At 39.9% G+C, this 27,802-nt stretch overlaps 1 protein-coding gene and 1 long non-coding RNA gene across 2 annotated transcripts in view; one reads left to right on the top strand and one right to left on the bottom strand.

The window, feature by feature from the left end:
- Positions 1-27,802, top strand: part of hs6st3b (heparan sulfate 6-O-sulfotransferase 3b) — a 90,836-nt gene that overhangs the window by 16,190 nt on the left and 46,844 nt on the right. The window lies entirely within an intron of this gene.
- Positions 6,439-14,283, bottom strand: LOC309690272. Its single transcript, XR_014271685.1, has 2 exons — positions 6,887-14,283; positions 6,439-6,835 (listed from the first exon to the last, which is right to left on the bottom strand). It is a non-coding gene; the product is annotated as an uncharacterized lncRNA (long non-coding RNA).

Here is a 27,802-nt window from a genome sequence, read left to right as displayed (position 1 = left end):
CGGTGCAAGCTGAGAGGAATGGTTCCCAGAGCTGAGGGAGTTATTTCATGTAGCCACCACCTTGCCGCAGTCAAGGGAGACAAACAGGAAAATCAATACTCCCACTCAGGACAGTTCACTACAAGGGCCTCCCTCAGCAGGCCTGTCTGTCAGAATCAGTCCCTCAAGTGGTCTGGGATGTGAACTGCTGACAAGGTAGGTGTCAGAGCACACTGATCACACTCTTACAGCGCGACTGAAGTCTTGTTCAGCACCGTGGACAGCTCCAGAAAGACAGCGACAAACCCCAGCAAATTGGTCCCAAGCTTATCAACCCTTTGTCATATTAACATCATTGTCATTGCCTGGCACTAACATCAAATCATCAGATACCTAATATACATATTAAATTCTTATATTGTTTAAATGAAGTTAGCGGCTTAATTCACTTTTTCTGTTTTAATTATAGCTACGTTCTTTAGATGAAGAATTTCAACCAATATTAATGATATCATCAATTAGAAATACTGACTGTATATAACGGCAATAGCCACCACGATGCCCAGAATCCTCATGCTGAATGTTTTTGCCACAGCCCGTCTATGTTTTGTGCATTCTGCATATTGCACGATTGCATTTCTCTATGTATTTAAAAATGTTTACCTCGAAGTAAACGGAGAAAGTGGTGCTGAAAAGAAACATCAACATCAAAGCTGATATAAGAAATGAAAAGAAGAAACAAGATCAACTGTCTGTGAGAATGAAACAGGTGAAGGACAAGAAGCGGCCGTCTGTCAGCATAAATCGGACAAAGAAACTGCAGTGGAAAAAAAAATCTATATTCTCCATGATCTGTGTGTTAGTGTCGAGAAATTAGGCCATAAGTACTATCTTTAATGAAAGTTTAGATAAGACAGAAAAACACAAATAATAATAATAATAATAATAATGGAAACAAGTATTTTCGTCATCATAAATCAAAGTAAACATTTTGTCCTGCACATCTTTTTAGGTACATCCATCCATTTTAATAATATCCCTTTAAAATAGGGAGTAGAAGACAGAGTAGCAGTCACATTTATCCACAGTATCTGCAGAAAGAGTGTGAGAATAGGAAGGGGGGGGGGGGGGGGGGCAGTGAGTCCTGCCAATGGTAATGAAGCTACCACTACAAATGGGCTAGTCATTCATGATTAACCGGCGTGTCATGCCTGAAGTAATTGCCTTAATTAGCTATTGAACAGGTTTCAGGGTTAATGGGACAACAGGTTGGCAGTGAACCTGATTTACTGTTGGAAGTTAATGATTTTACTCTCATCTTCCACTCATTCCTCAAAATGATTTGATTAACAGTAAGGGAGAACCAGATCCCCTTGTTTGTTAATACAAAATCAATTTCATGGCTGGCTGAGCTATCTCTGACAGTGTTTTTGTTAGGCGAGCAAGGTCTTCAGTCAGCCACTGGAGACAGGACAAACATAGGCAGGCCGGTAGAAGAGCGCAGACGGTAAATCTGCCAGTCCTATTGCAGTGCAGTACTGGTGGTTGGGAGCTGGCAGCTTTCCCATTCTGCCCACAAATGCACCTCCACTAAGCTTTTCTGTCATGACTACCAGCCAATCCAGTGTGTTTTCCCTAAGACTGTGTCAGAGGAATAAGCCTATGAGAGTAATTGGGAAGCAGGTACCGTAAAGTCTCCCCTGTGAGGCAGGATCAGTGTGTTTAGAAGTGTGCTTTGTGTGGAATGCCAGAGGGTCGAACGTGTAAAGATATTGTCCTCCAATCCTCATACGCCAAGGCCACTTAATTGGCAAAGCAATGGTTCTTTATTGAATAGAGGTCAAAAAATAACTGCCTTTTTACACTTAACCTCAATTTTTCTCACTGAAAACAGTTTAGACAAACAATTTGGCTCTGCTTCTTTGTGGCATATTATGCCTACAGCATGGCTAGGGCATTTTGGCAGAGCTCACAAGCTGATTTCAGAGGAGTTAGAGCTTGAGCACATTCGCTGCAGGAATATTACAGCAATTGATTTTTTTTCTTTTTCTGTTACAAATTGCTTTTGCTTAGCACTGTCCATGATTAGAATAGGTGGGTGACTGCAGCATGCATCCAACAAAGCTGCAGGTTTTACTTTGTTGCAGCATTTTACAGTTATAATACAGCTATTTGTGCAAGCTATATGAACATGTGCAGACATCGTGCTTTTTCATCTCTGAGCCTTTAAACTACTATCATCAATAGTTTCTCAACTCTTCGTGCATGTACCTGCAACTTAAGCTCATTTAATTTCAGCTACAGCAATTACCTGATTAATCACTTAGAAGATTAGGAATGATCAGAAGATTTATAATCAGTAAACTCTTTGTTAAGCCAAAATACCATAAGATATTGGTTGGTTTCTCTGACTCTGTCTAATAATATCTTTGGGTTTTTGGGTGACAAAAGGAAACAAGAAATTGGATGGATTTTTTTTTCCATGAAAACTTGACCTCTGACCTTAACCTTAAAGTCAAGACACTGACTTTCAAACTCGTTTGAAATTTTTAGTAGATACACCTATGCTATCAATTTCAAACTCCTATATCACCTCGTTCTTTAGTTATCACATTCACAAACTTGCATGTCCACGCTACCCGCCCAGCTGTTTGACAACAACACGGCTAAGAGGTAAAAAACCAAAGCAAAACAAAAAACGGGTGCAATCAAACATTATTATTGAAAAATCTGCCATCATATATGGAAATAAAATATGGAAGGCAAAAAATAGAGCTTTAAACGCAACCTGAACTCTCTTAGCTTTTTTTAAACCACCTGCTGCTAGTAACAGAGCGTCTGACGATACAAATTTGAAATGACTTCTTCCCTAAATCTTCGTTATGTATAAACACACTACTGGTTTGTCCTTGCTTCGATGATTATTAGGTCAATGTTAAGGGGCCTTAAGAAAGACTGGAAAAACCCTTGTTTAAGACATCTGTGAAGGTTCTCAGTCATCCAGGTCATCGTAGTCAAAGGAGCTTGCAAAGAAAAGCGTCTGGACTTCTTTAAGTTACTTGAAGACGTTTCACCTCTCATCCGAGAAGCTTCTTCAGTTCTAAGGTCAAATGGTGGAGAGTCCCAGATATAAACCTAGTGGGAGTGACCCCCCACAGAGGGACAAAAGGACCCCCTGATGATCCTCTAATCGCCTGAGCCAAGGTGGGAAACTGGGCGTGGGTCCCAATCAGCCAGAGTTTTGGGTGTGTTCATTGTGAAACCTGGCCCCACCTTATCATGCGAATTCCTGAGGTCAGATGGCCCAGGATGTGAGTGGGCGTTAAGGCGTCTGGGAAGGGATCTCAAAACTGGATTATAGATGGCAGAGAGTTGGTGTCGTAAACCCCCGCCTCCGTTCAAAGATGGTCGCTCACAGTGGACATAGATGGCTTCTTTCACTCCTCTTTCGAACCATCTGTCCTCTCTGTCCAAAATGTGAACATTGGCATCCTCGAAAGAGTGTCCTTTATCCTCAAGATACAGATGGACTGCTGAGTCTTGTCCTGTGGAGGTGGCTCTTCTGTGTTGTGCCATGCGCTTGTGAAGTGGCTGTTTGGTCTCTCCAATGTAGAGGTCTGAGCATTCCTCGCTGCACTGTACAGCAGACCTTAGAACTGAAGAAGCTTCTTGGATGAGAGGTGAAACGTCTTCAAGCAACTTAAAGAAGTCCAGACGCTTTTCTTTGCAAGCTCCTTTGACCTTGTTTAAGACCACTTTTAAAAATTACATGAAAGTCTAGCTCCATTACGGCACAATACTAATAACCCTACTTTTGCATTTTTAAAAATCTAACTAGATTATTAGAAAACTTCCTGTGGTGAGAAAAAAGTGCAAAAAGTTTTGCTGATACAACCCTAGTATGTATAGACTATAGGTATAAAGCAATAAAATGCTGCTAAGCAGCAAAAAAACCAACTTTGCCCTCTCCTTTGGGAGTCTTCAGTCCACAGTAGAGTAAATGAAGTCTGTATTCCTTTGGTTTACTTGAGATAGAAACTGTATTTGACTTGACCTCAGAAAAAGGGTTGTCTCCATAGGAGAGACAAACACGGGAGAAATACGGAGGATGATGATCCTGACTTTTTGGGTCTCAAAGGAACTCTGCCACCAAGTCAGTTCTATGATTTGCTTTGTCAGGAGAATAGCACAAAGATTATTTCATGCTCTCTTCACACACACACACACACACATATGTGTGTGTGTGTGTGTGTGTTCATCACTCTCAAACTGTTACAACTCTGTGCACATCAGTCTTTGAGCACTTTTTGATTCATGAGTACTTGAGGAGTAGACTGTAGAGGTGAAGTGTGCAGTGCCACTGAGACAGCGGCATGATGGAAAGGGGTTTCCTCTTGAGAACGGCTATAACCAGTGTGTCAGTATTCCCCTTTGGAATGGCTCCAAAGATAGCAAGTCATGCATTACTTGTGATGAGGAGTGCGATGAACTTTCATAATATGCAGAGAAAGCGTGAGAGGATCAGAGGAAAAATTGAGCAACAAATATACAGAAGTGTCAGTCTTTTTCTTTCGATCTCTCAATCTCCTTGTTGCTGTTTCTCTGTGTCTTTTCCTGTCTTTTTCTTCTCCCCTCAGCGCCATGATCAGCTTGTCAGCACTGCCGATGCCTTTGTTCATTGAGCAAGTCGTTCCACTCAGATAGTCAATGAAACTTTGTGTCTGTGAGCCAACTAAAACGCTCAAAGTCCCAGTCATCTGTCAGGCACAGCAGTTCACTCTGCCTTCTGATAATAGCGAGGCTGAGGGGGATCCCCCGCAGCAGCAGCTGTCTTTTCAGGAGTAATTCATTGTGAAATGTTTGATGTGTACTGAGGAGTACAAATACATGTTACCTAGCCTTTAATAGGACCAGCCATCCTGATCATATATACTCAGATCAAAGCATATCTTGTTTAATAGTTTGGCTATTGAACTGATTATAGGCTCATATTGATGTAGCTGGTAGCAAGATATTAAATTGAAAATGTAGGCCCTGGGTGTTACAAAAGTGAAAAACACACAAAAAAAGTTTCCACTGACTTGAGTGTAAGTCATCTCAGAGGTGGCAAAAACAAAGCAGGAAATCAAAGGTTTCAATATGTTTGTATCGTAGCAGATAATCATCGACTTGTTTAGCTCTTCTTGCTAATTAGCTATTTGCACATTTATTGTCTGTGTATATATGATAATGCAATGGTCATTATTGATGTGGTTAGATACTATATATATCATCTTTCCACATTTATAAAACTAATTAAGTAATGAGTATAGTGAACACCTTCGCCTCTAGCGCCTCTAGAGGTGTGTAGTGTGAATTGCACAGTGGACTTCAGGCTGGAATAAAAGATTTAAGTGAGAGAAGAGATGCTTACTTTCACAGGACTCTATCCAGTCCTGTGATAAACTAAGCACACCCTTATTGTTTCCATAGGGATTAAGAGGGTAAGAAGCAGCCAGGTGCTACTAATAAAGTGCCCTTTATGAAGTGATAGTCAGTAGTGTGTTCACCCTTATAAAAACAGAGGTTTCAACAAACTTCCCAAGAGTTTATGTCCCAGCAAATTCACATCAAGGTCAGATATGCAATGTTCTTGTGAAACTGCAAAAAGCCAAAGAGCTACATCTTCGACTCTCCAGGGCTCAGTTAGGATGTTGAATGTTACATTTCGTGAATCTAAAACTAGAAAAAGACTGAACGTGTATGGTTAATTTGGATTGGAGAAAGGAGAAAGCCTCCTTTCTCTAAAAAGAACATGTGTGTTAAGTTTGTATCTGAAAGAAAAACTTCTGGAACAATGTTATTTAGACTAAAGTGGTGATGTTTGACCATAATACGTGGCATCTAGTTCGGTGAAAATCAAACACAACACATCAATATAAACATCTCATACCAACTGCCAAGAGTTGGGCTTGTTCTTCAGCCACAAAACATGGAGACCTTGTAGTCACTGAGTCGAACATGAATCCCCCAGTATATATAAAAGTATGCTAGAATCAATTGTGAGTCCATCTTTCTGACAGCTAAAGCTTGGCCCAAACCACTTAGTCCAAATGTCAACCTGATTGAATGTTGTGGCAGGACTTAAGAGAGCTGTGCATAAATTAATGTACACAAACCTGAGACTGATAAAGTCATAAAGAATAATTACTTTTTTTTTGCTGCTAAAGATGGTTGTGCAAGTTATTGAATCATGAGGTGCACCTAGTCTGTCACAGGACTCTTTAGGAATCCTATGAAGAAAATATTCACCTGACTGTGAATTGATATGGAAGACGTTCTCTTTGGTCTCTTTAGCCTTTAGCATTTTGACTTGTTACCTTCTTTGATTTTTGAGGTCAGAAATGGCTACTGTTAAGATTCAGTATTGAGGAAGGGTACAAGAGGTGATCGAAGAATAACCACACCGATCCGGCCGGGTGAAGTCAAACGATGCTTTTAATGAACACACGTGTGGGAAGACAACTCTGTACGCAGACAGGAAGTAGTCTTCGACTTAATCAAAGCATGAACAGATATTTTATAGCATCAGGGTTTGTTTACTGACGCCCCTTCATACGTCACCAGTACATTTTATACATAGATCAGATCAACATCATGACTTTTCACCTAGAAAATCATCTTCTATTTTCATGGCTTGGTACTTTCCGTTCTTATCTTGTTCCTCTTTCTTGCCGAGACACCAAGAAACGGTTCCTCTTTTACCAAGACAATTTTGCAGTTACAGCCAAACATAACTAACCTCTTCCTCTAAATAAATCTAATTTAAAGTGTGTGTGTGTGTGTGTGTGTTGACCTCACATGCTCTTTGTGTCACCTCTTCACCTACTGTCTGTGTCTCGTCCTCAAATGCTCTTTCTCAATTCACCTGTTGCACTTCTGACCTTTTACCAGACCAGAAGCTCACTGAGACTATGTGTATGTCTTCTACTAAATAAATGTTTTAACCAAGAACCTCTACTAAAACCTTAATATACAATGACCTGATATAAGTGTTTTGTAAGCATGTATTGGGATTCCTTCTATGGCTCCAAGTCACTTGCACAATAGATTGTCCGAACATCGCGCCGAACAAAGCTTCCGACCCCCAATTAATTGACCGAGCTCCAACTCTTTAATAAGCACAGATATGCATTGTGTATAAAATAGTCATAGCTGCTTAAGGCCTTCTTAAAGCTATCTGTTACATTGTTAAAGCCTCGTCTTAGCCTGCGGCTCAAAATAACTTCCTGCTTCTTTCTGCATACAACTTCCTGTCAGCCTGCAACTCAGTCTTTCTGAAAGAGACACTGTTTAAACCTTGGAATGCAATATAAACTCCAGATTTTATTATTAATGCAATGGTAATGATGACAATTATTTAACTATAGCAGTAAAATAATTTCCCTCCTCGACACTCCCCCTTTTGACCTCTGGAACACCAGAGGTCACAATACATTGTGTCCTCACGCAGACCCTTCTCTGGTGGTCTCGAACCTCGAGATCTCCAGGATCCTCGCCCCTCCTGTGGTCGCCGAGATCTTCTGCAAAGGAAACAAAACACCTTTTCTTGCATCTCCCTAACTTATCCTATCTGGGACTCTTTAATCAAAAGCCTGATCCTAATTATGCTCTTAACTTATAGACTTGTATTTATGTATATTCTTCAACGTTCCTCATCACTTTAAACTCTTTAAGCCCTGCTTTCACGTCCAGTTGCTCGCTCTATTTTCCCTTATCTGATCATCAACATCCTGTGCACAAGTTGTCGCTGCTGCAAGTTAATCTACTCCAAAAGAAAACAACCACTTTAATCAATTAAGTTTAAGCATATAAGCAATTACTCCTGTATACATTTCATCATAACTAAATGCTGCCTTGAAACAACTCCTATGTGTTAACACTAACTTCATTTTAAAACCTCACATTTCCTATGTTATCACCTGTTTTGGTATAGCCTTTTTATTTCATTTTGCTCCTTTTAATGTAACAATACCTTCTAATTCTAATGTATCAGACTTAACCAAAACATATGCTTTCCTTCCTCTTTGGTCCTTCTTTAAGTTCAGTTAAAAGCTAAATGAATTTAAGGCCTTTTGCCTGGAATCAATACTGTCATGTGTGTTTCTTAACTCTGTGTCTGTAAGCGTGTGCAATCCTTCATGAACTCATATTATCCTCACAGTAGATTGGCTAATCATAGCGCTAGCCAAAGGCTCGTGACCCTCCAGAGACAAATTTGAGCCACAACTCCTTTAAAAGCACAAAATGCAATATGTATAAAAATCATTTCTATTTATAAGCTCCCCCTTTATCCTAAAAATACCTCCTATGTAATATCTGTATGTGTAAGCCTACATTATAGCCACTTCTTCTAAAGATCAAAAATCAAAGCTGTTCTACCCCTTCAACCCTCACTAATTTTCCCTCTAAGAATTATTCACAGCTTTGAAAAACCGGCATTGTATCTTCTAAACAGGATTCAGTTCTGTCATGGTCCTGGGCCATGTTGGCCCAGTATTCTTGGTTCCTTGTATTTTCGCTCCTTATTTAGGCCAGGTTTTCTGAGGTGTCCTGTTGTGGTGTTCCCTAAGTGTTTTTCCCTTTGTGACTCTTACCCCCTTGTGCCCCTCTGTGTATTTATGAGCTCTCGTCTCTCTTTGTGTTTATTCCATGTTTCCCCCAGCCTGTTATGTCTGTGTTCTCCCCGTGCTTTCTCTCCTCCTGTCTGAACCTCTGTGTACTTCCTGTTTTACTTTGACAGTCTCTCGTCAGTATGCGTAATGTTGTGTTCACTCCTGCCCTGTCTCGTTATGTTTATCAGTGTCACCTGTGTTCCCCACCTGTGTGTAATCTCCCTGTGTTCTCTGGGTGTATTTAAGTTGTGTCTTCTGTTATTCTAGTTGCTGGTTCGTCTGTGTTGTTTCCCCTCGGTCTCCCTGCGTCTCTTGTGGTTTGTGTTATTAGCTTACCCAGTTTAGGTTTCCGGTTTCTTGTTTTTCCACCAGTGCTGTTTTGTGCCCACCGTTGTAAATAAATATTCACCTGCACCAGAGCTGCCGCCTTTTGGGTCCTTTTCTACAACTCCACACGGCTTGCCTCGCAAACCGTGATAAGTTCACTTTTAATCCTTTAACCTTAACTTAAAAATAACAGTTTCAGTTTTACCATATCCAAATGATCAAAAACCCAAAAGTTCCTAAAATGATCCTAAATTATTAAACAATTAAATTATTAAACCCTAAACCCCCCTTTATCTTGATACATTTCATGTGTCAAGATACTATACAAAACTTAAAACTGCTCAGTTTTCCCCACTCATGATCCAATCTATGTCATAAAAATAAACTTAAAACAGAACAGTTATCAGTCATGTGTTTCTACAATTAATGGTAACTAAGTCATATCAAAAAATATTTCCCCTTTAGCATTTGGCATCCTCCCAACAATATACTATAATCCCATAATCTAACCCCAGTCAACAAAACAAAAATTTTTCTGGTAAAAGCAAATTGTTTGTCCACATTAATTCATCCTCACATTCACTCACATGCAGTCACACATTCACTCACATTCACTCAAACCATCTATTTGCTGATAGTTGAGCTTCCCGCACGATCAGGGACTCCACCCTCAGCAAAATGAGCTCAGTCATTTTTTATTTTCCATAGGAAAATATTTCTTTATGCTTTTGGACTGGATTGACTCGCATAAAATCCTTTTTACAGGGACTTACGACCTTGATCAGTCCCCACAGGTAGCTTTCTCCTCAGCCAATTGTAATCTGGAAAGCCCCCTTATATTTGCTCCTCCCGAGAATTTTCAGCGCCGTTATTCACTGTTGCAGGCCTGCTTAAAACCGAAATGAAAAATAGAGCTGATTGTTAGCTCATAAAAACAAAACAAAATCACCTGACAGGTTTTCTTTAAGTGCACTGTTACAAAATAATGGGCCCAATTTTTTAGACATGTCCATGTTTCCTAAAACTCCCTCTATTTAAAACAAAAACACCAACAACAACCTACCTGACAGAATCAACCCATCACCACAACAACCTTAAACACACAAATCTTGCCACCACATAATTTCACCTCCTCAATACACCAAAAGTCCCATTAAACCCACTCAATTTGCACACAAAAATCACCCCCTTATGCTCTATAACATACTTCAATTCAGCATAAAACCCCCTTACAACAACATATCACTAAACTATAAATTTCCTACCCCAATCTGCACTTCTCGTCTCTGCTATGCTTCCTCTTCCTGAAAGTCACAGTCACACACACACTCCAGCTAATTTGCATACTGAGTCATCTCTCAAGAAGCTGTAACAACAGAAACATATGTTTAAACATTCCCAACTCATTAAATCATTTTATTTCTTCCAACAGTGATCACTAGTGTTGATCAGTCAGTACGAGAGCACTCCTAAGTCACTCTTTTTAAAACTACTTTAATCCCTTTTTTGTTTTCATAACTCCCTTTGTCATATGGCTTCTTCTATTCCTCAATTACAAACTCAAATGTATTTTATTAAACATTCACACCCTTGTATCATTCATACAAGATAGCAAGCTGTTCTTCATTGCCTATGTTTGTGTTCTTAGCTAGGTTTAATCAGTGTCTATGCATTAAACTCCATGAGCTTGTCTTGTCTTTATAAGTTTAATGCATTTTCTGTTTGTGTGTGTGAATTTGCATATGGTGCTTTTGCAGTGTGTCAGACTCCTTCATAATTTTGCCTTTAAACAGTCAATTTTCTCCTCCCCAAATTTACTAACCCAAATTCTGATATCCTACCTTAAATAGCAGCATTCCTTGTCCTCAGCCAGAAGGTAGGGCTCCACTTGCCACTTTCCACCTCCACCCTAGCCCAGCGGCCTTACCCGTCAGGTCCCGTCTTCTTACTGAAGTCGAGAGTAATCGTGACTGTGCCTGCCTTAGGTTGTCCCAGGGTTTCGAGGTGGGATCTTACCCGTCATGGGCTATCCAGCCTTCCATACTCGCCTGATACGGGGCCCAAGTGGGCAGGGGAGGAAACACACTGGCTCTGGGAATTAAAGGAATGTAAGCTGCTTCCTTCATTGCATCTTATATTAAACTATCTCACTCCTGACTCCTTCCTAGAATAATTTCACATATGGCACTTTGTGTATGTGTGTTTTCTATTCATTAATGTAATTGTCAGTTATTTTCTCTCTTCATTTTACCTTATTTATCTGTTTGTTTGTAACGTTCTACTTTAGTTCTACTAAACCTTGATGTAAAAACAATACTCCCTTATTTCACGCACACACTCTGCATTTTGCCTACACACACACTTCTCTCTCAGACTTCCTCTGTTCACACATCACCTTATATGAGCATGTAAACTTCCTGTCACCCACACCATTTCCTGTTACACACACACCGCACGCAGCTGCTCAGAGCAGCTCAAGCTGCTTTGCTGTTTCTCCAGGCTAATCAAACTTATTTTGTATTTACAATCTACAAACCCTCTGTAATTCTACTAACTTTTGACCTAAAATGTAGCATCATTCACACAATGATTTCATAATCCTCTCACACACACCTTTTAAATAAGCTAAACTTTTATAACATCACTCATGCCTCTCTCAAATTAAAAACACTTTCAAACTTTAAAACGTCCTACTTTACATCACCAAAGAAATACCTCTCACACCTTTATTCATCATTCAAAACCTTCTAGTCACCGCATTCACACTTAAAGTGTGACTAGAGTTGAGGGATATAACTCAAAACCCACTTTCCTAAGAGTATTTTAGACATGCTTGTCATAATCAAAAAGAGCAAGCAAAAAACAAACAAACAAAAATTGAAACCTCCATTAATTCTCACCGCACACACAAGAAATTGAAAAAATAAAACCCACCAGCAACTAATGCTGGAGAACAGTTACTACTGAAAGTGATGTGTTAGCCTTAAGTATATACAGTGCACTCAATATATTTCTATATCTACATCCAAACTCAGTCAATTACTATACATCCACTACGGCAACTCAAAACTTTATTTATAGTCCTCTAATAAACATAAATGGCATTTGAAACACACACTCAACAATGTTTGCAGCAGTATTTGTAAAACCAACTGTGGCTTAAACAGTTCACTGCTTACTCATTTGCATTTTCACTCACACACACACCTCCAAAAATAGCAGCAGGCAGTCAGTGCATTACTGACTCGACACACAGAGATCTCTCACACCAAATTTTATTATTCTATATTACAACGACGTCTTATATTTACAACTACTGTCAGATCTGTCAGCTTTAGCGCCTAACCAATTTCGACAAATTTAAAATAACCGCCCACCAATTAACCAGTATCAAGACTTTAACTGTTTCTGGCCTCATTTCTAAAATCCCTAACTCAATTTAAAAGCGTCAACCAACCCAAACTTTGCCTGAAGCTCTATTTTTGGCATTTCACAGCCAAGGCTTACCTCGAAGTGTTAAGTTAAAGTTACACGCCCGAAGACCAACTTCTCCTGTCCAAAAAAGCGCAGGTACCGTTGCAAACGGTAAGGAGACTCTAACTCCTAGCTTAATTCCGGGATGCCCTGTACCCCACAGCTAAACCACACTGAACTAACCCTCTTCGCCGAGAGGTCAATGTCGCGCGTCCACGACAAGGAGGGAGCGTAACCTCCGGGCTCTGCGCTTCCTAGCAGACTCGAACTGCCGTTCTAGAATAATTTATAATACTTTGAAACAACAATCAACACCCGAAACAAGTGTATAACTGAGGCAGATCGACCCTGATGGACAATGGGGACTCTAACCCACAAATTGACCCACAGAGGTCTGACCTAATGACCAACCGGGACTTTAACCCACAAAATGACCAAATACCCTACCAAACTACTTGAGACTCTAACTCAATTTCTTTGGGACTTCAACCCATTATTTAACCTTTTCTTATCAGACTCTTAACTACTTTCATTTCTTCTTAGCAGAACTCTAACTGCATCAACTCATGAGATTTTCATCAAAATCAAAACAGACATCCACCAGTAACTTCAGTGAGTAGACTTAAATTTTATCATGTCCAATTTGGCACACTTTGGAAATAATTCAACAGGTAGTGCCTTACCTTTTGGATAAGCCGGCTTATGCCCACTCACTTAGACCACTGGAATTCATGTCTGCCCGTCAGACCACCTAAGACCCCGGATTTCTCCGTCTAAACCTCCAACTCACCCTCCTCAATAACCGGACGAAGCCCCCAAATGTTAAGATTCAGTATTGAGGAAGGGTACAAGAGGTGATCGAAGAATAACCACACCGATCCGGCCGGGTGAAGTCAAACGATGCTTTTAATGAACACACGTGTGGGAAGACAACTCTGTACGCAGACAGGAAGTAGTCTTCGACTTAATCAAAGCATGAACAGATATTTTATAGCATCAGGGTTTGTTTACTGACGCCCCTTCATACGTCACCAGTACATTTTATACATAGATCAGATCAACATCATGACTTTTCACCTAGAAAATCATCTTCTATTTTCATGGCTTGGTACTTTCCGTTCTTATCTTGTTCCTCTTTCTTGCCGAGACACCAAGAAACGGTTCCTCTTTTACCAAGACAATTTTGCAGTTACAGCCAAACATAACTAACCTCTTCCTCTAAATAAATCTAATTTAAAGTGTGTGTGTGTGTGTGTGTGTTGACCTCACATGCTCTTTGTGTCACCTCTTCACCTACTGTCTGTGTCTCGTCCTCAAATGCTCTTTCTCAATTCACCCGTTGCACTTCTGACCTTTTACCAGACCAGAAGCTCACTGAGACTATGTGTATGTCTTCTACTAAATAAATGTTTTAACCAAGAACCTCTACTAAAACCTTAATATACAATGACCTGATATAAGTGTTTTGTAAGCATGTATTGGGATTCCTTCTATGGCTCCAAGTCACTTGCACAATAGATTGTCCGAACATCGCGCCGAACAAAGCTTCCGACCCCCAATTAATTGACCGAGCTCCAACTCTTTAATAAGCACAGATATGCATTGTGTATAAAATAGTCATAGCTGCTTAAGGCCTTCTTAAAGCTATCTGTTACATTGTTAAAGCCTCGTCTTAGCCTGCGGCTCAAAATAACTTCCTGCTTCTTTCTGCATACAACTTCCTGTCAGCCTGCAACTCAGTCTTTCTGAAAGAGACACTGTTTAAACCTTGGAATGCAATATAAACTCCAGATTTTATTATTAATGCAATGGTAATGATGACAATTATTTAACTATAGCAGTAAAATAATTTCCCTCCTCGACACTACGTTTAGGGAAGATGGTCAAATGTTAATCAGACAGTCACAGACTTATCAGCGAATGCCAATTAGCTTTGGTAAGGTGCACTGATAAATTTTACACATGCATTGCACAAGTAAAGATATTGAAAGACAATGAAATAATACAAAAATGTCACCAAAAAAGACCAAATTCATTGTGAATATGTTTAAACAGTTAACAAAATGATGAGCCATAGAATTTGTCACATTATTGGGAATACAAATGCTGCAAAAACACAACACCACAACTACATAAACAGGTCCAGGCCAGTGATTTAGCTTAGCAGCTAGCTGGTAGCTGTAGACACAAGGTGACTACTCTGAGAAATGAACAAAAAGGAAACAGTGACAAAATAACTGGAACTGTCGGAAAACATACTATAATTTGTGAGAGTACTACTTTAGCAGCAGATATCCATTTAGCCGTTAGAAAGCTAATTTTAGCTTTGCTTTAGCTTTAGCTATCTACTCATAGGTGACTGAATTATCCTTATTTCCATACACATATATAGATATAGATATATATATACATACATACTCAATATTCTGTTTGTATAGTTTCCCTATTGATCCTGCACATGACACCATACATCTTGCTGCCTGCATTCATTTTGCCTTCTGCCTTCTGAAAGGCTCACACTTTTGATTCCACAACTTACAAAGAGATATTTTCAGGGTTATTTACCCTGTTGGCAGTGCTTTACACCATACTGCAGATTTTAGGCGCTTTTTTTTCACTTTTTTGCTAGTTGTTAGAAGTGGCAAAGAGACCCTTTCATGTAATACAAGCGCACCTAGCTCTCCCAGCAGTGACAACCTTGACAGTGAATAGCTAACTTTAAGCCTGTGTCTCCTGCCCCTTCGTCAGGTTGACATTTTGATTTGTAAGAACAAAAAGACCACATGCACAAAAGACAAAATGATGTGACATCAGGTGACTCTGCTCTTGCAGAGACTACTGGCTGTTGGTTAAGGACAGCTGGGCCTAGATTGGACTTTTTTTAAACAAACAACCAGATGAGGTAGGTGCAGAGGCAAACTGCAGGATGTTAACATTTGATCTGTATATTCATCTAACTCACACTGGCTTCATAGCCCCTTTTTATACACTACAAAGAATATTTTTTCTTCTGTTGAGTAGTGTGAGGTTTAATCAGAGAATGAATAGTTGCCAGCTCATGGCCCTCCATGCTGTCCTCTTTTTGCCAGCAGAGTAGTTTAGGTTACATATCTGGGATGCTCTTTGAGGCTCATCCTGTAATCTGAGCTGATCAGACTGCAACAAAAGCCAAAGGAGCACTGGAGCTGTGGAGCTATCGGGCCTGGGCATGGCTGCCGTTACAGCAGCGTGACATGAAGAGGATAAATCATGGATTTTATCAGGTTAAGATCCAAGACCTCACGGGTGCACCTTTGCTCTGTAGGTGATCAGGGAAGCTGAACAGCTCTGCTCTTAAGAGATGACCCAAGGTGATAGGTGTGCTGCAGTGGACCAGGCAAAAGCAGCTATCAAAATCTTGCAGTGCAAGACTGAGCACTGGCTACATTTGTCTGATAATGATGGTCAGGAACTCCTATCTCTCCAGCCAAACTCAGTGGATGCCAACTGTCCACAGGGGAGCGGGAGGCAGGAGGGGTATCTAACACCAGTATCACTCCAAACAGGGAGAACTGTGAAAGCGAGAGAGAGAGAGAGAGAGAGGGGGAGATTCGCCTGACCCTGTCAAAGCCCCCGACATACTCCACAGCTTCACTACACTAACAAGCATCTGAAGCATGGCCCTTAACAGAAAATAGGATCCATTTGTAGCTGTTGCAGGCCACACTGGAGTTCTCAGACATCTGCTAAGCATCGCAGCCCACTCGGTGTATTTCAGTTTTATTGTTTGTCACATGTGAAATGGCGACGAATGTGTGATTTATAGGGAAATAAAAAAATCTAACTCGGGGATTTGGACCAAGAGGAATGATAGACTGAGGCATGACACGCTGGCTGCCGTCTGAGCCGACGGACTAATAGAACGTCGCTGTGTCCATCTGTGGGTCCATCTGCTGTGACGAGTAGCGAATGCAGAACTAAGAGCAGCCTTCTAATTGAGGACCCAAAATCAAGATTATGGACACAAAAACTTGAGATAACACACGCACAAAAAAAATGGAATAGCTGGACTGAGAAAAAAAGAGTACTACAGACAGAAATCATTTCAGGGAGGTGGAGCGAGTTCATCTGCCTCATCTTTGTGATTACATGTACTTTAAATTAGTTTGTGGGTGAGAGTCTTTGGACATTTCTGTGCATGTGTGTGCTGTATGTGTATCTGCATGCGTTCACTTAAAGCTTAAATGCCCAGCTAACTAGCAAGACTACAGAAACCTAACTCTATTTCTGTGGATATAATGACACTATTGATTGAACAGTTGAGGAGAAGCCTCACTGTTTGTTAGGTCTAACCTTTCTAGTGTTGCATGATGAGATCGATTTTTGATGTGCACATTATATCCATAAAGCGCACGGTTTATTTTCCCCCTTTGCTATTGATCTTGTATCATTTTGAGGCACAGTATTGAAATGAGTATGAAGATTTTTATCTGTGAGACATAACGTGGATCAATGAGGAGTAGCTTACATGATCATATTTCAGTTTTAACCAGACATCTGGGTTTTTTGTGCATCTTTTTAACACTATGAGCGACATTGCAGTGCACAGGAGAACATTTTTGTTTGCTTCAGTTGATACCAATAAAAAGTGCCAATTAGAGGAGTCCCCATGAGTCCTGGGGAAAAGGTCATTGTGACAGCCTCATATTTTCACTGAATGCCCTTCACACAATGCGGAGCACCAGCTGGAGACCAAATCTTCTCACAGCGAGCACAAAACATAATGAAATTTATGTTCAGGCTAAAGCCGCAAACTGATGGTTGTCAGCATCAGCCAACCTGCACTGATAACAGCGTGAGCTGTTAAGCAGCAGATTATACTTGTTAGATTTGTGGGAACATGCACAAAATTAACAGTGTAATTGAAAGCTGCTTCACTCCCAAAACAGGCACAATATAGGAAGACAGCAGGTGCACGAGGAGCAGGTGTGTGTGATGAAAGATGCTTTTTTTGTGAGGAGAAATTAACACCCTCTATGTCAGAGTTTCTGCAACCTGCACAGAATAGAAATTACCGAAACTGACGTAAGTTTATACACAGGCCATTTTAGTTCCTATAATATCCTATACTACAAATGCTGTTTATCACAAATAGTGTTATACTGAAACAATGTCTTTATTAATTATTACATTGATTCAAATATTGGATTATTTCATCTTTTTGTTAAATGTTAATGCTCACATAAAAAACACAAACTGCACCACTTTTCAATACACTCAGAAAAGGGTTTAAAATCAGGGATTTAATAATAGGTTTATGTTAAAAATGAATTGTTACATAATGTTTGTAATATATGCAAATTAAAGTTTGCATATTGCAGATGATGAAAATAATGCAGATCAGCTCATTATGACTTACTGAGCTTTACAATTCTAATGTTCTGTGGGAAAATTTGGGTCCTGAAGAAAACACTAGCAAATAGAAAATTGGTCGAATAAACACACCCGAATCAAGTAAAAGAACAAAAAGCACAGAAAGAATACTCAAGTGTGAGCATCAAAAGTCAAAGACTGATCAAAAAATTCACCAAAGAGTCTGAGCATCAGCTTTTACAGTTGAAGAGAAAGAACCAAGACATTGACTAATTTGGGGTAAAATGCTCTCTGGGGCAATCATTAGAGACTATGTCTTGTCTGTCTTAAGCTTAAAGAAAAACTTCCATCCAACCATTTATACCATTAAGACAGTCTTAACGGAAACACAACAGAAATAGAAAAAAACACAACACAATGCTGAGTGAAGCACAATGGACGCAGAGAAAAAAACTCACAAAGACAACAACAACAACAACAAAACCAATTCACAAAACACAAAGGAAGTGTTTTTGGGGAGACAATACTGTCAGAACAGCTACAGACGTGACAAGCTAACAGCAAGCAGCTAATAACAAAAATGTATCTACAGTATTATTTGAATTGTGCGATTAGTATAAGTGCTACCATGCATCTTTTTCTCCCTCAGGACACGGATGAATCCTCCACTTCTTTTAAGGGTGTCTCAGTGCAATCCTTCATATGTTTTGGTCTCTGTCAGCCACAGCTGGTCCGTCACATTATTGTCTCCCCAAAAACAATGCCTTTGTTTTTTGCGAGTATGTGTTGTGTTTTCTACTTCTATTGTCTTTTCTGCAACTTCAGCTGTGTTCTGTGTGCTTTTGCAGCATTTTCCTGCTGGTGTTTCCTTAAGTTGCAAACTCCAAACTCTCCAGAGCATCCATAGGATTGCACTGGAACAAGCATATAGAGCCTAAGGGTCCATGCTGTGTCAAACATGTCAAACCTGCTTTATACAATTATTATTAGGCAAGCAGGAGTCCTTGGATCAAATTTGCATGCTCTCCGTGCCCTTTTTTTGTCTCTCTAAATACCCCAGCTTCCTTCCACACTCCAAAGATTTGTTTTAGGCTAATTGGCAATTCTAAATTAGTAGGTGTGAATGTAAGTGTGAATGGCTGTTTTTCTCTCTGTGTTAGCCATACGATAGCCTGGCAACGTGTCCAGGGTATGCTGTTCCTAATGACAGCTGGAATAGGCTCCAGCCCCCCCTTGCCCATGACCCTCAATTGGAGAAGCAGTGCATGTGTGGTAGAGTGTGACTGATGGCTGTGTTTTAATTGCTGCATTGTAGAAGAAGAAAGAACTAAGCAGAAATCAGACAACTGTGTAACAACCTGCTGCTTGCCAGCCCCTCTCCAAAACACTACACCTTGCATAAAGAGGAATCCATATGCATGTAACCATGTAAGTTCACAGTGTGCATGCTCTGAAAATAGCACAGACACACAGTGTGTCCAGAAATGGTTTTGAAACGTAGCAAATACACAGCTACACAAACATAAGCATATTATACTGGACATATAGTTTCATGAGGTGTTTCATGAGGCAACTATTGTTGCAATTTGGCACTATAGGAATTGAATTGAATTGAGTGATGTAATCAAATGGGATTATATACCCAGGAAAAAGAGATAATGAGAACAATGTGGCATGATGCTATTTACACAGTAAGCTATGTGTGGTTGCAATTGTGACAAATGTCTACAGCAATGCTACTGGATGTGTGAGGCTTTACTAAGGTGTGGCATTGTTTACCATGTTTACTGTCTTAAAATGTTAGCATGTGGTGGTGCTAGTTGAAAATGTAGGGAAACATCAAAGTCAGTAACAACAACTACCAGGCAACCCACCTGGTAGTTGTTGCAGTCTCCAGCAAAGGTGTTGCTTGTCAAACATTTGACCAGGATTAAACTTATATCTGCACTGAAAGCAAAAAAAATAAGATCTTATGGATTTCTTAAATCACTTTGACAGCAGCCCTTTTTAGGGCCACAGTGTTGTAGTAAAGCTGTCACGTTTGACCAGTTTACCTGCTCAGGAAGAAATTAATATGACAGACCCATTATCTACCGCTTTGCTAAAAATGTAAGACTGTTTTATAGGTGATGGCAGGAGCTCTGTTCTCTTGCAAAGAATAAACCACGCACCGCCCCAGGAAATTATTTTTCTATTCATCAGTGTTTTCCACTTTGCTTATTCTATTACATTTCATTTTCTCCCCTTTGTGATTCTTTTTCTTTTTCCTCCTAAGCTTTCATTCATTGAACTCGTGATGAAAAATAACTAATTTGCATAGATGTGAATAGAGAAAAAAGCACTAATTCAGTTCAATGTGATTTCAACCCAAATCAAAACCTGTAGAAAAAGAGCTCTGGAGATTCCAGCTGTGACTCGGCTCTCGTTCTGCATTTGTAATTCATACACCTCAACGGCTGTTACAAATATTAACACACAACATTTCACAATGTATACACTTCGCCTTTACTTCAACACTTGTTCCGGCTGAAATGACAATAATTGCAGACCCAGAATCCACGAGGAAGTGTAGAGGCATCCTGTGAGTCTCGTATAATAAAGCTGAAATTTAAATATTTAAAAAGCTCCAGTGAATGAAATATCCTTGATTAACTCTATATCACTGCTGTAGGTTTCATAATGACTGTTTTATGATTTTTTTTATTGAAAGATTCATTAAACACAGCCATACTTTTCATAGTTAAGTCCCATTAGTCTGCCTGTTTAACATAATAGGTCATAAGGTTTAGGTAGTTGTGCTTTACGCGATTATAATGAAGGGAAAATGTGCTTGCTGTAACACATTTGGTGCAGCTCAGTGATTGCTTCAAGTGAAATAGGAGTCTGTGCTCTAGCTAGAGTTCAGACAATCCCCCATTACGCTGTTTGTTGATCCTGATACCACATCTCACCTGGAAAAAAAATCCTTCGGAGTGTACCATAGATACAGCGCAGAATGAAGAAGAAATACAAGCTTGTTCAAATAACATCTCTAATTAACTGAGTGGGAATAATAGGCTAAGCGGGCACAGACACAACATTTCAGCTGTTATAGTCATGCTCCACAGCATCAAGAATAACCGTGCTTGCATGAGGGCTGCAACAATTATTTCTATTTATAAAAAGGTCAGATAAATGTAGACAAGATACCTGTTGCATTTTCCCGGAGCGCACGCTTACAGAATACTGCTTGTTTTGTCTAAACCAACAGTCCAAACCCCCAAAGTCCTTTTTTGCAACATTATGCAAAGATAAACAGCAAATCTACACAACAGAGAAGCTGAAAAGAATATTCCTCTATTTGAAAAATGACTTAAACATTTACCTGAATCAAAATAATATGTTTCCAGCAGGTAGTCGTAAATACTGACTGATTATTTCTGTTGTTGTTCGTTTTCTTCTGTCTACATAAAAAAGGTAGAATGATTGCTTTGTTGTGTATATGTTGTTAACCCAGTCACAAACTCTAAGCCTGTTTTTTTAACCAACACTTGAAGGAAAAATAATTTTAGCAAATCAGAAATCTAATGATGCACCTAGTTGAACTTTACAATTTACATGTTTAAAATTCAGCATACTGCATATTAATTAAATTAATTAATTAGTTGGCCAATAAAAAGAAAAGAAAATTTTATTTATTGCTATAAAAAAGTAGAGAGTTGCACTTTAGCTCAGGTCAAACAGCAGTTCGACCTCACGCAGCAGTAACAGTTAACTCTCCAACAGTGTTGTGTCAGGCAACTTCTCAGGTGCAAATCCAGCTTCACATTTCATGTTTGTGGGGAGACAGAAATCTGCTGATGGTGGCGCGTTCATATCCTTTTTGATATTCATTCATAAAATCAAATTTAGTATGTTTGTTGATGACTCTATCGCACACTTTTGTGTCTTTTTCAGCTCAGAGGTAACTTTATGACTGCATATATTGCAGCGGCGTTATTATATAAGAACAGGGAATCTGAATCCCAGCTGCCGCTCACATGCACGTCTGTGGTTGTCAGAAAAGATCTACACTGGGTATAAAATATTGAGCGAGAAAATACGAACACAAATATGAGTACAAATCTCTGAGTTGCGATTAACCCAGCCATTAATCTGCCTTTTGTTTGTATTGTATTTTTGTGTTTTGCACCATGGCTCGCTGCTCCCATGTGGAGTGTATTGAGCTCTGCAGCGGGACCAGTGGACCACATCCAGTCTGTTGAACACAGGCGGGGGTTATTTTCTTGCAGAAGTTCAGCTCCTCGTAGCAAGCTGTGATAGGGTCCCTGCGGGTCAAAAGAAACCCAAGCCTTTTTTAAAATACTTCACAAACAATGAGCCAAAACAATAGGACATTTTAAGTTTGGTTAGTCAGTAAGCAGTAATATAAAGTCAGAACTTACTGAATGCAGAGAGCAGCAGAATGTATACACAATAATCTTTTTGTATTACACTTGGTGAATATGATCCCTGACTCAAAGGTCCATTTTTTTTACTCTACTATGTTGTTGAGTTTGTGTGCCAGGCTGGAAAAATCTTTTACACAGAGCTCTCCCTAGACCCAATCGGCACAGATCTCCTCCGCAGTGGATTCATGGCAGGAGCATATCAGCGATGGGCATTTGATATTGCCTCTGCAGCAGAGTCACATAATCCAGTTTGTGGCCCAAAAAAAGAATAAAAATGTTAATTCAACTGCAGCCGAATAATCCCCTGAAATAACAAGCTTAAAAGCTAAAACCCTCTATAATTTTATCTGGAATCTTCCATACACTGACACCACAATGACATCAAAGCAGGACAGGAAATGCATGGCTAACAAATCAATAGACAGAAGAGTCATATTAAGGCTTAATTCGTGGCAAAGTGGAGCTTTAGGAAAGCTGTCGGGCTCAGATGATACACACAGAGACTGAATCAGAGATATCCAGCCTGCTGTGCCACTCATCCCATTGTGGTCTGGGGCTCGAGGCTGTGTGTTATTGCACGAGTAGTTTTACACTTTATACTTCCCTTTCTCTTCATGGAGCAAATGTTAGAATGTGGTGTTGAACAAAAAACACTGAAATTGGTTTGGCTTGGACTCAAATGTCACTGGCAAGTCAATGCGAAATTAAACCAAGAAAAAACTTTTGTACGATACTACACTGACTTCTCAGTTGTAGATTCTGTTGGTTGTTTTTCCCACAAGTAAATCATATTCTACAGTTTTGCACCACATGCGGGTTTTAAGGAGCTGCTTAAGGTAGATTAATGAAAATGCTATTTTAGTCAACAAATCAAGCCTAGTATATGTTTGGAACTATGCACTTGTATAGTATCCAGTCCCACTTATCACAATTACCACTTTTAAAGTTGCATATCTGTGGAAATGTATCGATTAAGGAGTACATTCTCTTAGAGGTAGTAGATAAATTCTACAGGCTGTGTTTGAGACATTGAGGGTGGAATTTATTTACTACAATCCTTAGGTAATTGGCCAAGAACACGGCCAACATCACCACTTCCGGTGAGGGCGATCAAGGCTCAAGAGTTGGCAGTTTGTCTTGTAATCGGAAGGTTGCCGGCTCGAGCTCCGGCTCGGACAGTCTCGGTCGTTGTGTCCTTGGGCAAGACACTTCACCTGCCGCCTACTGGTGATGGCCAGAGGGGCCGATGGCGCGATATGGCAGCCTCGCTTCTGTCAGTCTGCCCCAGGGCAGCTGTGGCTACAACTGTAGATTGCCTCCACCAGTGTGTGAGAGTGAATGAATAGTGGAATTGTAAAGTGCTTTGAGGGTCTCGAAAAGCGCTATATAAATGCAATCCATTATTATTATTATTATTACTTCCAGTAGGATAATGTACCATGTTACAACGCTCAAATAATATCGAACTGGTTTCTTGAACCAATAGGATGTACGGCTGACTAATCTGAAGCAACTACCATGTCAACATGATACCAAAATCTCTCAAGAGTCCTTCCAGCACCTTCATCTACCAACCTGGTAGCATACCAACTAAAGTAGCCAATGAGTGCATGTAAATAGAGTTCAGAGTGGGTTTCCTCTACTTTTGAAATGCTAAAATGTTCGAATAAAGACAGAATTCACCCTCTAAGCTACTGTAGCTAGCCCACTTGATGTTCCTGTACCAGCCCACCTTATGCATGATTTCTACATATTTTGTTTCTAGCCACATAAATAACAGCACAATAAGATAAACAAGCCTACCGGCCATCGCTTTCCTCACAATACAGAATCAAAAGGTTGTTAAAGCCAGCCAGCTGCAGTGCAATTTAATTGAGCCTGGTTACGCTTATTAATTTTCATGCCAAGAGGTAGATGGGAAAATTGATGCTACTCTTTTATCCAGTTGCAAAATATAAACTACAGCCAGCAGCTTCTTAGCTTAGCATACAGGATGAAAGGAGGATGGAACAAACAAGATACAACAAAGGCAACCTCCCACGCTGGAAAAGGAAGTCAAAAAAAGAGGCGGTAAAAACCGCATTTCTTCAACAGGCCACTTGAGGCCTGGTCCTAAAATGAGTCAATCCCCATGGACTCTGGTGTTATAATGACCAGCTTTACAGCATCAAACGGTATGTTTAAAGGGTGCTAAAGTTTTGCACAACAGTGTCATTCTTCAACATGGCCGGTATGATTGTTAAGTGACCTGCTGTCTGTGCAGGTATCTGCGTGCATAAGCTTAGTGTTAACTTGACTAGCAAGCTGCATCTATAGTCTCTACAGGTAACTTAGGGCTGCACTCTCCCATCTGAATATTAGTATCACTCTGGCACCAAAAATAAAACAAAAACACAACACCTGCCACAGGATAACAGTAAGGCTTCACATCGCAGTTGTCAAAGAGACTTTTTCTGTCTTTTATTTACAGTCTGTGGTTAAAAAGTGTAAATTGGTGAGCAGTGCTGGGTGTAACGCATTACCAAGTAAGTAATCACATAGTAACATATCAATATAATGTGTTGCTGTACTAAATTCAGTAATTACGTTACAGTTACAGTTATGTTGTTACTTGCGTTACAAAGGTTCCTCGGTTATCTGAATTCCTGGTGGACAGAACAAAAAAGACATCAAACAGACATGTTTTTCCTTCTTCTTCCACACAGACACTACAATCAGCAACACCAATGCAGCCTTTGAGGAGTGGAGATATGATCATCATAATCATATGATTGTTGGGGTTTTCTCTATTTTCTTTGTATTACATAACATAAAGCGCCTTGAAGCAACTATTGTTGTGATTTAGAGCTATATAAATCAAATTGAATTGAATTGAAGCACTTTTATTTTTATTGCACGAAAGAGCAAGAGCAGGATGGTAAAGTGGAAAGTGCATCCAGGACAGAAACAACTGGATTACACTGCTAACACTAACACAACTCTTTGCAAGCGCCTGCAAAAATATGCTACCTTATTTTTGATGACCCTTTGATATGTGGTAGACATAATAACATTATGTAGCTCATATGCTGTTACTAAGACACTAGATAAACATGAATGGACAAACAAGTGAAAATAAATACATGGTGGCTGAAAAATGCAGACCAGCAGGTTCAAACTTAGGACTTTTCCAGCCAGTCAAAAGACCCAAAATGCCGAAATTCAAATCAGTAAATATGTCAAGCTGCAGTCCCACTGATAGAACCTGTTTCCAGGTTTTTCTGATGATGGGAGTATTTTTACCTTTTCAAAGTGTCAGTGTTCGTGTTGAGACACCTCTCTTCGCAGAGAGAGGTGTCAAACCAAGCAGCATGGTCTCAATGTGGTAATTAGACATGGAGGGCTGTAACCCAGTCTGACTCAAGGACACTTCACTCTAAGTACGGCCTCCTCTCCACCTTTAGCAATGCCTCCACTGCTCTCCCTGAATATTGCCCGGGAGACATTGTTGTGAAATGGAGCTTCATTCTTTGATTTTTATCTGTATGCTACATCAGTCCATATTAGAGCTGTCTCCATGTAGGTCCAGCACCACAGAGGAAATGAGTAATGCATTACAATCGGCGATTTCATCCTCCTTGAGAGTCTTGTGAGTCCCATTCTGCTTTATATACATATTAAATGCATATACCGAAATGGCTTTGAGGGTGGAAATTGAATGAGATAGTTTGAGATTGATGTTCGGAAAGTCATGCACTGTCACAAAAGTGATGGCAACTTCTCTCTCCGGGCAAGATGTGGCGATGTGGTGATACCGTGTGCAGCACATACATCATAAATGGCCTGAATGTGTCTAATGTTGCATCATGTCTGAACCGCTCTAAGCTTTCCTCTCTTTAAGCTCCATGTAGTGCCATGTAGTGTAAGGAGAAGATGAGGAAGGAGGAGATGGATTAACTAGATGCTCAGCTACACAAGAAAGCCTTTTCATCCTGCTACTGAACTGCAATGGGCAGGGACCTCACATCCTCCCAGAGACCGCAGTGGTACGCCATACAAGTAGTAATTGGCTGTGATGGCCAGATTCTAGATGGCAAACCACGCTGAGGTGAAAAGAGAAATGCACGTGGTAATAAGTCAGAGCTATTATTCTGATCTCAGTAATCCTTTCCCTCCAGTGCTGCAAAGTCAACTTGTGCAAGGAGTCAAACTGAAATTGCCAACACCTTAATGTAGAAAAATAGAAACGCATCTCAAATTGACGCGCCATTCGTTTAAAAAATAGCTTTGCTCACAACACATTGAATTCACTTACCATGGGATTTTTTTTTCTATTTAAATTATTCAGATGCATTTTGAAAAGCACCCAGGCATTAGTTTTAAGAATTGGTGACAAACAGTCATCATATTTTGGCTCATACCTGCCATTATTTAAAGATGCAGTGAATAAAGCTTCTGCAATAAGTGGTCTTTTTTGTCAAAAAAGTGAAGCTTCCAGTGCTCCCGCTTTTACGACTGCAATCATTCATGTTTTTCTTTTTCAATAAGTCTGTCGAACATTTAAAGGGAAGTGAAGGCACTTGTTCTTCTTCATTCTGTGAAAGCAAATCTTTCCACTGGCTCGTTCACTGTGGACTCCCAGTGAAAAGCCTTCACAGTCACAGTCATGGAGACGCAGAAGGCTGAACCATCCTAAAATCAGAAATAAAATGATTCTTTTTTCTTAATTGTTAGCCTGCAAATATACATAACTTTGTGCCCAACTATGCTAACGCCAAAGCTATATGAAAGGTTTTACCAGATAAGAGTTTGTGGTTTTCAGACTACAAACCAGACTCCATTAACAAGCTGGAAAAGATGGCTTTTATATAAAATAAGATAAGATAAAACCAACTATTAGTCGCAGTTTAATTGATGGTTCTAACGGCTGTTGTTTTAAATCTATATCTATCCTATCTATCTATTTTGCTATAACTATACAATTCATGGTGGGGGCTGGAGCTTATCCAGGTATCATGGGGCGAGAGGCAGGGTACACCCTAGACAGCTCTCCAGTCTCTGACAGGGCTAACACAGAAATACAGAAGCCTGCAAGCTCACATTCACACCTATGGCCAATTTAGAATCACCAATTAACCCAAAAAGCAAGTCTGCAGGAGGTGGGAAGGAAGCCAGACTACCAGTGAGTGAGCCTACAACAGCAGGTGAATGGCATGGTGAAAACATACAAACTCCACAATGAAATGCCCCAACCCAACCCCAAAGGAATTAAAACACACAACCTTCTCATATGTGTCTTTAAAAAAAAAAGTTAGTTAACATCTGCAAAGCTGTAAGGGGGTTTGAACAACCTTGGCCTTTATAGGTGAGGGACACTTGGGAGAATTTTAAAATACATTGTCATTTTCCTTACTGTCAGCCCAGAGGGCGATTTCAAAAACTCCATCAAATATTGACATTTTAACTTCCACCTAATCAAAATGGTAAAAGGAGCCAGTGACACTAATGTTATTTAACCATTTATCAGCTGCTAAATAAGTGCTTGAAGGCAGGACTTCAGGGGTCTGTGAGGAACTGAAGGTTAAACTACAGCTAAAAGACTGAATA

The sequence above is a fragment of the Aulonocara stuartgranti genome (assembly GCF_965226115.1).
Source record: "Aulonocara stuartgranti genome assembly, chromosome: 16".
Lineage (NCBI taxonomy): Eukaryota > Metazoa > Chordata > Actinopteri > Cichliformes > Cichlidae > Aulonocara > Aulonocara stuartgranti.
Note: the sequence above shows the minus strand (reverse complement) of the source record. Positions and strands in the feature narration are given on the sequence as shown.